At 42.2% G+C, this 11,711-nt stretch overlaps 1 protein-coding gene across 4 annotated transcripts in view; it reads right to left on the reverse strand.

The window, feature by feature from the left end:
* The window catches only part of LOC116062409 (complexin-2), a 60,576-nt gene that overhangs the window by 18,926 nt on the left and 29,939 nt on the right, over positions 1-11,711 (reverse strand). The window lies entirely within an intron of this gene.

Below are 11,711 nucleotides of genomic sequence, written 5' to 3' on the forward strand. Positions count from 1 at the left end.
TAGCGCTCTATCTCTGTGACAGGAACCCCATTCTGGGAAGCCCGTGGATCAATGCTCAGGCCATTTGTTCCAAGTCACTTATCCGTCTGTAAGTCAATACCACTGGATCGCTCATCTTCTACTGCTGACTGGCCATACATTTTTCATGGTAAATAAAACAACGTGTTTGATTTTAATCCATCAAACTCATGACACACATCCAGCACGCATGCAGAAAATCTTCTTATATCCACACTAAAGCTGCAAAGAATAAGTGATTAATCAATTAGTTGTCAACTGTTAAATTAATCGCCAACTATTTTGATAATCGATTAGAGTCATTTTTATGTAAAAACAAAAAGTAAAACATTCTCTGATGTCAGCTTGTTAAATGTGAATATTGTTCTAGTTTCTTCTCTCCTCTGTGACAGTAAACTGAATATCTTTGAGTTGTGGACAAAAAAAAAGACATTTGAGGATTTGGGCTTTGGGAAACACTGATTGACATTTTTTACCATAGTCTGACATTTTATAGAGCAAACAACTAATTAATTAATCGAGAAAATAATCAACAGATTAATCTACAATGAAAATAGTCGTTAGTTGCAGCCTTAATCCACACATAAAACACACATACTTGCACTGTATGTAAGGGAAACACCAACAGATAGTCACATCTTTTCTCATATATTTTCTCATTAATATTTCATAAACTATGACAATCCACTGTCTCAGTTTCAGAAACTACTTCCTGTGTTTCCATCCCAGCTGATAATACAATCGCTGTGTGTGTTAAGGTTTGCCCAAAAGTCTCAAGGTTGGTTGATATGCACTAAAAAAAAAAAAAAAAGGTGCAAAAGGAGTCTTAAAAGGCAAGTCCAGCAAGAAAGTCACTAAGTTGCAGCGCTGTCTCCTAACCCTAAAGGCAGTGACACACCAACCCGATAATCGGCCGTTGGACAGTCTGGCGAGGTCGGTGACTCGAGACTGTTCGGTGTGTTCCGTACCGTCGTCCGACCGAGGAGCTGTCGGCCTTCATTTTGGCCGAACCTGACATGTTGCGTCGGAGGGCGGGCAGTCGGACTCCATGACCAATCTGATTGGTGGAGTGCTAACCCGGAAATGACGAGCGGGATGAGCGTGACTAAGCCTCTCAAAATCTGACGAAAATCTTTTAAACTGACCTTTGTTGATCTGAAATGAAGACAGATTCAGCAACTGCATGGCCTATTTCTCTCTTAAAATGTTTTCAGAAACTATTATATATACTGAACTATTTTAGTACAATATGAGATCGTATTCTGAACAAGCCGCTATGACAGTCTGACTTTGAATTTCCACAGAAACCAGACCCACGTGACGCGTTCGTCCAATCAGCTGCCAGTTTTCATTTTTTTGGGCGACAATACAGATTAGCGCCGCCTGCTGCTATGGAGACGTATTACACGCTCAAGTCTGCGTCGCTTCGGCGTGTTCTGAGGCACTTTTTGGACCTCGGGGAGCCGACTGATCAGTCCGACTGCCTTTTCTGCCAACGGTCAGCCGTCGGGTTAGTGTGTCAGGGGCTTAAAATTCCACAATGGCCACTCTCCAGCACACAGACTGCGCAACACCCCTCGGTTCTACTTAAAATATGCGGCTATTTTCCATCAAAAATAGGTGGGTCAAACACACACAGGACTTCCACCCAGGAGACCGCTGTCTGCGTCCTGTGTGAAACCAAAAGTCAACGTTGTCTAATTTAAAATTACGTATAGTACATACTTGAATGTAACCTAAATGATGTTTTCCTAACCAAGTAGTTTTGCTTCAACCCCGTGTTTGAAACTGCGGCCGTTTCACAATGTGCACCTGACGCTGTTGCGAGGAAAAGGAAGTTTCCCCCGAAATGTTATTGAGGAGGTTTTTGCATTGTTTGTAATATAGTTGGACAGCCATTATGGAAACTGCAGCTGCTTTGATCACTAGGCCATGGTTGAGCCTGGTTGCTCATTGGCTTGTTTTAAATATGATGCCCTGTTGTCCCTGTTTCGTGTCCCTGTATACTCTAACTGTTGCCCCTTCATCTATTTGATAAACTCTCATACTGCACTAGTGTCAACCAAGATGAAATCCTCCACATTTATTGCACCTGACGAACCAGAACGCCATTTCCATTATGAAGCAGAGCCATCCTGCTCCTCCTCACCGAGAAACCCCCCCTCCCTGTGTAATTTCACCACACCAATAATTGCAGAAGCTGAATAGAGCTGGGATGAGGTAGGATGGGACGGCAGATTGAGCTGCACAGCTTATTCTGGGAGGTAACAGGGGAGACAAGGCCGAGCGGGACCACAATCCATTTGTAACTGTGACCGAGCGCTTCAGGGGGTGAAGAGCCTCATTTCCATACACACACACACACACACACACACACACACACACACGCAATAAGGACACACTCACACAAGATTTCATTAACTACTGTACGCTGACACACAATACGAGAAACACAAATGCTACACACTGCCGTGCCCTGCTACGCCATGAACTACTACAACTACTATTTCTAGTCATAGTTCCATTATCTTTATTGTGACTATTATTGCCACTGTTCATCACACCCCCAACCGGTACCGTCAGACACCTCCTACCAAGAGCCTGGGTGTGTGTGTGTGTGTGTGTGTGTGTGTGTGTGTGTGTGTGTGTGTGTGTGTGTCATCACTGTAAGGAGAGGAAGGAGGCAATCATTTTGTAATTGAAATCAAAAATTACGTTAAAGGAAATGAAAATGCTCCTGTTCTGCTGGTAAAAAAAACAAGATGCTCGTCAACAAAATCCCCAGAAGACATATTTATCAGATTACTGGGCTTCTTTGTTCCTAAACTGATGTGATGTTCTTGATGAACAACATTTGAAAATGTTCTTGGGAAATGAATAAAATCCAAAATATGGTTTGTGACCATGACAGCAAGGTAAATGTATTTTGGTCAAACAGCTAAGTTGCTTCCATCAAGTTCTGGTAACAATACGAAAAAGAAAAATGAAAGGTGTCTGAAAGTAAAGAAAAGTACATTATGGCAGCATTTTCCTGAAACCATCGCAGCCTCCTACTCCCTGGGCGAGGTCAGAGACCATCATGATCACCCAGGGTTCAGCCATTATACTCATTGTATACTACGTTCTTTCTTTAAACACTTCATGCAGCTGAACGGAGGAAAATATACAAAACCTTTTGGATAACAAAAGAAGAATAATATATATATATTTTTTAAAGGAGCTGGATGTGTGTGTGTGTGTGTGTGTGTGTGTGTGTGTGTGTGTGTGTGTGTGTGTGTGTGTGTGTGTGTGTGTGTGTGAGGGGGTGGGGGGGGGGGTCTGGCAGCAGAACCTCTCTTATCGTTTCAGAAGCAGACTCAAGGAAACACTAATCGAATAAAGAAAAGATGCTGCTGTCTGACAAGGACATCTGGAAGAAAAGGAGACACACACACACACACACACACACACACACACACACACACAGCCATAATCAGTGATGTGGTCAGTATGAAAGCTCTCTGTTTTTTGTTGTTTTAAAGTGTGTTACGTTTTCATTGTGAAGATAAAAGCGCACACTCTGACGTTACAAGACAAAAACTCACAGCCAATAGAAATATTTCAGCCTTCACCAAAGATATTTGCTCATAATTTGTATTTCTTTTTTTTTTTTTTTTTTGAAAGGCTCTAAAGAAATGGGTTTGTCTCCGCTGGTAACCATCATCTCCCCGCAGACTGAAACCTTCTCCAACACAACAGAACCAGGTCGACACAATCTCCCAAAGTCCTTCCTGTGAGGACGACAGGAACAGTTCATCTTGCGTGTTATCGTGTGAAACAGAGGAGCGTAACTCTACCTGCCTCCGTTTACATCCTCGTCAGAAACCAGAGGCCTGAACGGCGCCGCGTTATGCAAGAGCTTATCAGTGGGCGGTTGGAAGCTGAAGAGGCTCTCTCCAGCATACCGCAAACATCTCCGCTCTGGTGATAGCGGAGGGGCTTTAAAACCTTGCATAACCCTCGCTTTCACACAGGGCCAAATATACCATACAATCACTGACGCCAGCACCCAAGGGCATCCCCCCCTCCCATCATCTCCCATCATCCCCCACCCCCCCAGAAACCCAACCATTTTTTTCTTCCATCCTCCACCAGCCTTTCTTCTCCTACTTCTCCTTCCTTTTTTTAATTTCATAATCCGGGCGCTGGCAGCGGAGCGTGACGAAGGATAATGTTATCAGGGCCGGGCAGGACGGGCGCTGATCCTATCCGGCTAATTGGAAGTTGTTTCCGAGTTTCACGGCCGGAGACGGGGATGGGAGCGGCTCGGTGAGAACAGCGAAACATGAGTCTGTCAACGCAACATGTTTATGACAGGCGAAGGAAACGTGTTAGAGGGACGGATAGAAGAAAAAAAAAGATGGGGGAAAAAAGCTTTACGTGTGTGTGTGTGTGTGTGTGTGATTTCAGTTCAAAGATGACAGGTCCAGACAGGATATAGTGATGATACAGTATTTTAATGATGGAAACAAAAAAAAAACATATTGCTGTTGGCGCGCAAAAACTTTTACTTCAGTTTAGCTGATTTTCATTTTTAGCTGTGAAGGATAAGGCTGATTGTCAAGAAAATCCATAAAATCAACATGTCTAAAAACTGTACATGTAATTAAAAAATGTATAATGAAAAACATCATTCATAAGCTAAAAACATCAGTATGGTCCTTTAAAAAAATCCCCTGTCCTCTTAGGGTCCTATCTTGCACCCTGCGCAGCGCAAAGCCCGACGCAAGTGTCTTTGCTAGTTTAAGACCGACGCAGTTGTCAATTTCCCGTCCAGCACCCACGTTGTTTAAATAGCAAATGCACCTGCGCCCATCTGTGGCCCATGGGCGTGCTGGTCTTACAGGGAGGTGTGTTCAGGTGCATTCTGGGTGTATTGCTATCTTGAGGCAGTGGGAAGTGTTCGCGCCATTGACCAACAAAAACCTGGTCTAAAGTCAATAATGCAGCATTTCATTGTTATTTTAACAGCAAATTATTAAAATGTGCCTAGGCTTATGCACAGCTTGCGCACACTATGCTTGTTACACACACACACAGGAAAGCGCAGCAGCACACACACACGCAGAAGATTACAAATACAAATATTACGGTGCAAATCCTCCATCATAATAGCAATGCTCCAAGGTCCAAACACGCCTGGCTTTTAAAGGGAATGGGAGATGATACTCTGATTGGTTTATTGCATGTTACGCCCAAAACATACCTATGAATTAATGAAGACACACCTTTGAACCATGCGCCCGGCGCACGGAACCTTTTTACTCGCCGTCAAACTAGCAAAAGTGGATTTGGACACGCCCTAAACGCACTTGCGCCAGGCGCTTCACGCTGTGCGCTTAGATCATTAAACTCTTTCGGAAGCTCATAATTTCAGATGTTCTAAACCAAAAATATTCCATTCATCGTTTTCCAAAACCACTGTGGAGATATGAGATTTTCACCCCACAATGTGTTCATTCATCTTGCATGAACAGTCGCAGTGGTTGCACCGGTCCCACAACCTGCATCTTTGCTGCATTAGTGATGTAATGTAATGTTCTCATCACTGTTTAACCACCCACTGCCACCATGTGTCTATCTCTGTAGTACATAGTGGTCAGCACTGAACTGAAGCAAAATTACAACATGGAAGTCTGAAATCCAGCCTGACTGATGTTAACCATTTTTTTCCCGGGAAACTTTACGTCTATCTCAACCCCAGAAATCTGGTCCAGGTTCTGGTTTCTGCTAAAGTAAACTTTTAGACTGTCCGCCCCCCGAAAACCTCTCCCATAAGTCGTTTGTTCAAGCAGCAATTACAGTACATCTCATATTTATGTTTATAGTGGAAGCGCCCTCTAGCTGATGTATTAATTATTACAGAGCAAAGCAGGAAGTAATGTGACAAAGTATAGGAATTCCGCGTTCCACGGTATTATGGATCCCACGCAACTTCTAGGCAAGTCCCACCCTACGAAGCAGCCCGATTGGTTGGGATTAGGCATTGACCTCGAGTAGGTAAGGTTAGGATAGCCAACTGGTCGGGGATAGGACCTGAACAAATCAGGTTCCGTTACCTTGCATAGGCATGGACGCCTGGCCAATAGAAGCATGTGAATGGTATTGAAGGGCGGGTCTTGCCTAGAAGTTGCGTGGGTTCCATAATGACGCCCAAGTTCCGCGTAAGGAGGAAGGTTGGGGTGGTGGATGGGTCAAATAAACACAGGATTTCCACACAGGAGTACAGGGTTTGTGTTTGGTTTGAAAATTAAAAGTAAACGGCTAGTTTTAGTTTAACTTTACGGAACAAACGGAGCATGGTCATGTTCTGTGTTACGTGTGTAATCTGAAGTGAAGTAACATCTGATTTTAACCCAAAGCGGTTGGTGCCTAAAGCTAACCAAACTGCAACCATTTCACAACGTTATCGTCGTATGGTTTGGAGGACCAGAGTTGTTGAGAAATCTGGTCCAGATTCTGGTTCCTGCCAAAATAAAACTTACAAAAACAGAACAGACAACTAAACATCTGACGAGCTCTCGGGTGTACAGAAAGAAACACAAAATAAATCACAAGTGAAATGCTCCTGTCCCCTTCAACCAGTTTCAAAGACAGATGTTGAAAAAAACTCAAGTAATTTGTAATGGTCAGTACACACACACACACACACACACACACACACACACACACGGCCCCCAGCTGGCCTTTCACCCTGTGTTTGATGACCGTAGCCTTGGGACATTCGACTGGCCCTGAATGGGAAAATCAATATATGAGAGCTGGATGAATGAACCAAGATGGCTGACTGACAGGAGCTGTTTTCTCATCCAGGTTAGCATGACTCCCCCAGGACTCCCAGTCTTCATCTGTTAGAGTACTGGGCTTTATGAGATAAAAAGGACTACAAAAGTTACAATATCCTTTCCTTTAAATAGAACTACAGGTAAAAGGGAAATTATGTTTTTGATTTAGGGGTGAACTGTCCCTTTAAGCTTTTGGTCTGTCTAGAGGCCTATTTCAATGCATTCTGCTGGTGTTTAAAGTGCCCATATTATGAAAAAAATCTATTTTTCTTGGATTTGGGGTGTTATGTTGTGTCTCTGGTGCTTCCACACACATACAAACTTTGAAATAAATCCATCCATGCTGTTTAGAGTGAGATACGGTTTCTGAATGTGTCCTGCCTTCAGTCTCTGGGTGAGCTGTTCAAAATCGGCACGGCTTGTGATGTCACAAGCCGAAACGGGCAGGCTAACCGCAACCATTAGCTCGTAGCGTTAGCATGCTAATGCTAATGCTAATGCTAGCATGCTAACGCTAGCATGCTACCTCGTTCTCAGTAGCAAAGCACTGCTACAACACACACAAGTTCACCATAATCTACAAAAGAACTACTTACATGTGCACCCTTATTTAGAAGTCTCCCAGCTAATCCTGCCTTGTAACTGACCGAAGTCTTTTACTGTCTATGGAGCTAGCTAGCTGACATGATCTACATCTGAGCTACTGGGCATGTGCAGTGCAATCAAAGATAGTACAGAAGAAGAAGAAGAAAAGAGGTCTCACTCTGTAGCTAAAACAGAGACCAGCTGAAAAGAGGATCTGCAGCAGTGAGAGAGAGCACTGCAGTACAACAAAAATATGGTGTTTTTTGAAAATTAAACCATGTGAACCTATTCTGGTACAACCTTAAAATACAATTATGAACCTGAAAATGAGCATAATATGGCTGCTTTAACATACAAAAACGTATGCACAACTATTTGTATGATTTCATACTGAACTACGGCGACTGGCGACTGATCATGTGAAGAAGTTTAGCCGACTGGTCACTGTGAGGTGGGTACAGGACACCGTGAGGGGACGGTTGTAACAGCGGGCGTTACAGTTGTGTTTAGCCGACAAAAGTTGACCGTCATGCAGCTAAGACAGTTATGTTCAGGCACCAAAACGACTAGTTAAGATTAGAAAAAAAGATTGTGGTTTGGATTAAAACACTGGTCCCCTTAAGTAGTACTCCCGGGACACGAACACCCGTCCTCTGGGTGAAAGTCTTGTGTTTTCTTCTTAACTTCTTCCGGGAAATGACTCCTCTCCCAGGCATGAAAGTCATGTTTTTTAGGAACCACATATCCACCCTACAAGGATCATCGCAGTCTTACAGAGAAAACACGCCGCGAATAGCCGCGAAGCCTTATGAAGCGGAGCTATTTTCATTTTGTGTATTTGTGTTATCCAATCTGTCAGTTCATACCAACTGCGATCAGGCGGTCGGCCCGCGAGCTGAAGTAATTGTTTCGGCGTCTCCTCTATTTCTTCCGCCAGTGAATGTGTCAAGCCATGTAGGTAATCACATAGAGGAAGGCTACAGCGCAACCGGATACTTTATAAAATAAAACAAATTTCAAGTCAGGTGCTCGATCAGGCACGAATCCACATAGCACGAATCTACGTTTCACGGCTTTGCGCTTCGCAGTTACGTTGGTGCATACAGTAATAAATAAGTGGAATACACATGATTTACAGGGTATGATGTTTTGTAGCTATATGTACAAATGGTTAATAAGAACAGCCTGCCCTTGCACAAGGAGCTTCACACTAAAAACTAAACATGTTGTTGAGCGTAAATTTGCGTCATCTGCGATTCACGTAGTGAAAATTCCACGACAAAACCGCACAAAATCAGCCAAAAAGAAATCCTTTGACTGATATGTGATGACAATTCAGTTCAGTTCCTTATACATTTATATTTTCTTAATTAAAATCGTCCAGCAAGACCATAAACAAGCTCTGAGTCACGGGCAGAATGAGTCAAAAAGACAAAATCCAAACAAAGAAAATCAAGAAGTTTGATCTCTCCACAAAATTGCATTGTGGACTGAACAACATCCCACTTATGGTCATTTCCTGCACAGCTGCTTTACTCTGGTCAATAAAACCAGTCTCACACACACACACACACACACACACATTAAGCTAGGTGTAGAACCATCTTTCATTGCGTTTATCCAGAGTAAAACACGGCTGTCGGCTGTACAAAACAACACGTTTGCAAAAAAAGTCATCAAAGACAGAAAATAAATTCGGAGACGTTGGCGAATGAATTAATGATGAGCTGCTAACGCCGGGCCTCGCTCTCAGACCTGCCAGGCAGCGACTTCACCGCCCCGCCGACATTATTTATTCATGTGACTTCGCCATTATAAATTATTCCCGCAGCACAGACTGGAAGGCAGAGGAGGGATACATGAACTCCATTTCATTTTTCTCTCTTTGAAAGTGACCGACCCGCCTTCGGATGTTAAAGGAGCTTCTGCGAAATTACAGTATGTCGCATGGAGGAAGCTAATTTTAACCAGCATATTTAATATTCTAATAATATTTCATGTGGTTTATTATAGCACCCAACTTCCTGCAGGTTGGAAATTATGACAGATTAGATATTAGACACCAATTTTTCACATATCGTTCTATTTCTGCTTTTGGTCTATATTCAGTATTTGGTCGAGAAGCCCTGTTGAGTAATTATTATAAATGTGGTAAGAACAGCTGTTTGTAACTAAATAAATGATACCTTTACTTGTTTTGTTCGGTGTGCCTTTCTTTCTTTACCTGCTTATGTGTTAGGTCGTGATTATTTCTCTCACTTTTTTTGTCTTTTTACCCTTTGGCGTTTGGTTGGTTTGGTAATAGATCTGCTTTTGCTCAGGACATGTGGAGGCGGGAGGACTCTCGGGGCTGTGCACGTGGGCGGATGCGTGCGTTTGTGTTCATGTTTTTATAATGTTTTTGTGGTTCGGTTTAGTTCTTTTAGACATATAAAGAAAGACTAAGTTAAAAAATTACTGATTTATAGAGTGTTTAAAGCTTTAGTGCGTAACTTTATGATATTAATGAACGTCCGTTACATTCAAGCCATTGCCAAATGAGTTGATACAAAGCTAATTAAGACTATCAGCTCCACACAACTCCCTCTGGATTTCTCAGTATGGCTATGTTCAGAAGATTGTGGCATCCGGCGACTTTCGCGCGCAGAAACTACAGTGAAGATAATTATGTCTTCTGAAGAGTCCATCATGTTGTTTTAATCCTCTGTGTCCTCCTTGGTTACTAGCAACTGCGTGGAGGAGGGGGGGGGGCGTGCTCCCTGATCACGGAAGGCTTAAATCATGTGGACGCGCCGACAGTTTTGTTGTCCTTAGAATTCCTCACGGGGGAGACAGAAACTACGCACTATAGCTTTAAACTAGAGATGGTCCAATACCATTTTTTTCTTCCCGATTCCGATACCTTATACCACTATCCCTGTATAGATGTGATATGATTGCTTTCATTATTTTTAAGCTCTTTGTGAAACCTGAATAAACATGAACAGTGAATGCCATAGAAGTTTCTTTTATTATCCAGTTTGACAGTCAGTCATAACGGAAAAAGAACATAAATAAACTACTTTAAAGTAGATTTTCTTCTGGTCTAAATGACGTGGGATTGGATCGGGCGCATGAACTCCAACACTCTCCGTTACCGATAAAATATGAAACTATTATCACAAATAAAGAGTCAACTGTTGATGCTGTTGATCAATCATCCAGTATGGAGAATTCTATCAATAGTATGATTATTGTAAAAAAATAACAGATTAAAAATCATAAAAGCTGTTTTCAGGGTTGAATCTGCCACATTTGAGAACATTCCTATATCGCTGCCTGGCTCTTACATTGTAGGTATATACATTGACCAAATACATCGATGTCGATATTGCGGCGATATCGTAGGGTTGACAATTGGTGCTTTCACAAAATTTTTACTCAATGAGATTTTTGATGAATAATCATCAATTATGCAAATATAATGACTAAGTGGGTAAAGGTAAATGATGAAACAGGTAGAAGAGTCTGGTAAGTCCAGAAAATGACATCACTTTACTGTAATGTAGCCTTTAAAACCAGAAAAAGACGATATCCAAAATTTAAGACGATATCTAGCCTCATATATCTATGTCGGTATAATATTGATATATTGCTCAGCCCTAATATACAGTAGGATATACACACACACAGAGTTCATAAACTGACTGGAAACCAGCAGCTCTGGCATGTATATTTCCGGAGACGAGGACATTAAATCTTGACTAACCTACATCTCTGTCCCGTGGTTGTTAGCGAGCGCCAAAGCGCGCCGCGCCATCAATAATCCCTGAGTTTCTAATGTTTGCACTCAGTGAACGCTGATGACACACCCCAGCTGCAGCTTGGACTATTGATTTGTGCAACGTTCACTGTGTGCAGTAAATCAGAGCGTCAATGGGCACGTTTATCCTCCGATTGTTTTTTTCAATCTTTTTTTCTTTTTTTCTATTGTTTGAATCTCTCTCTTTAAGTCCCCCAGAGTGTGGGATTAAATCTGGGATGTTGGAGCTTAAGCTAAATGTCTTACCCACCTACCTTTTTATTTTTTATTTTAGTCAAACCGTTAGAACAGATAGCAGAGCCTGCGGAATTCATTCAGATGCAAAATAGGGTTTGCTAATCATTTGAAGAGAACATTGTACATGATTTTACTGTTGAATAATGAAAATAAAAGTTTGTGTAACTATTCTTCAATGTAAAATTCTGCTATACCCTTCTCTATATTTGTACTAATGTAGCTCAGCGTAAATTCTGTCAGGTAGA

This window comes from Sander lucioperca, chromosome 1 (genome assembly GCF_008315115.2).
Source record: "Sander lucioperca isolate FBNREF2018 chromosome 1, SLUC_FBN_1.2, whole genome shotgun sequence".
Classification (NCBI taxonomy): Eukaryota; Metazoa; Chordata; class Actinopteri; order Perciformes; family Percidae; genus Sander; species Sander lucioperca.